Source organism: Sciurus carolinensis, chromosome 10 (genome assembly GCF_902686445.1).
Source record: "Sciurus carolinensis chromosome 10, mSciCar1.2, whole genome shotgun sequence".
NCBI lineage: Eukaryota > Metazoa > Chordata > Mammalia > Rodentia > Sciuridae > Sciurus > Sciurus carolinensis.
In genome coordinates this window covers 95,641,184-95,642,184 of record NC_062222.1, presented here as the reverse complement: position 1 = coordinate 95,642,184, position 1,001 = coordinate 95,641,184, and the positions used below count along the sequence as shown (strand labels likewise).

The 1,001-nt window shown below is 48.7% G+C and overlaps 1 pseudogene; it reads left to right on the top strand.

The window, feature by feature from the left end:
* The first annotated feature begins 432 nt into the window (after nt 1–432).
* LOC124994289 (small integral membrane protein 12-like) lies at nt 433–712 on the top strand (annotated as a pseudogene).
* The last annotated feature ends 289 nt before the right edge of the window (nt 713–1,001 follow it).

Sequence of the window (1,001 nt, the reverse complement as noted above, 5' to 3'; positions counted from 1 at the left end):
TCATCTATATTAAGATTGTGTGAACACACAATCATAGTACCTATTTCAAATTCAGATATTTGAATTAAAATAATAAGGAAATATATAGAGATATTAAAAAACAAATTCAAGAGAGTGACTCTATCAAGAAAAGACAAAACAAATGCGAGGCCAACGGTTCCTTAAAACTTCAATTGTAGTGAGGATGCTTTGTTTCTGAAGTTGGTCTAAAGGTATATGGAGACGGGTGTTAAGTTCTTCATCTACACGTCTTATAGTCTTCTAAATATGTACACAAACACATAATATACAAGCAATCATGGGCTATCTCGCTGTCAGTCTTTGTTCTGTGGTCTGACTTAAACAGGAGGAAGTTTGGGGAGCGGTGACGCCCGTGCTCCCAGCTAGCGAGCGGAGGGGGGACCAGGACGAGGAGTGCGGGCTGGGCCGCGGATGTCACGTGGCCTGTTTTGGACCGTGGTGTATACCTATGCTCCCTATGTCACATCCCTGTGGCCTTTGTGGTCGGGGCTGTGGGCTGCCACCTGGAATGGTTCATCAGGGGAAAGGATCCTCAGCCGATGGAGAAGGAAAAGAGCATCTCAGAGCACCGGGAGGATCACAAGCTGGATGAGCTGCTGGCAAAGACCTCACCCAGGTGGTGAGCCTTAAGGACAAGCTGGAGTTTGCCCCTATAGCTGTCCTGAACAGAAACCGCCCAGAGAAGAACTAATGGAGAACGTAGGGCCCTATGGTCCACAGGGCTGTGACTGGTTCTGCCACCATGTCGACCCAGCCCCAGAACATACATCTGATTTGCTTTGCTGCTTATTCTGGCCCCTCCTGCACCCCACAGCCACACTGTACTGGCTGTTCCTTTATGGCCGGGCAGGCACAACAGCAACTGAGGGGCCAGCAAAGAGGAAGGCTGCATCTGTTGAATGAGGTCCACAACTGCTCAGGCTTCTGGACTAAGTGGGTGTAGTATGCAGAGGAGTGTTTTGAAGTGAACACTGGTTCTC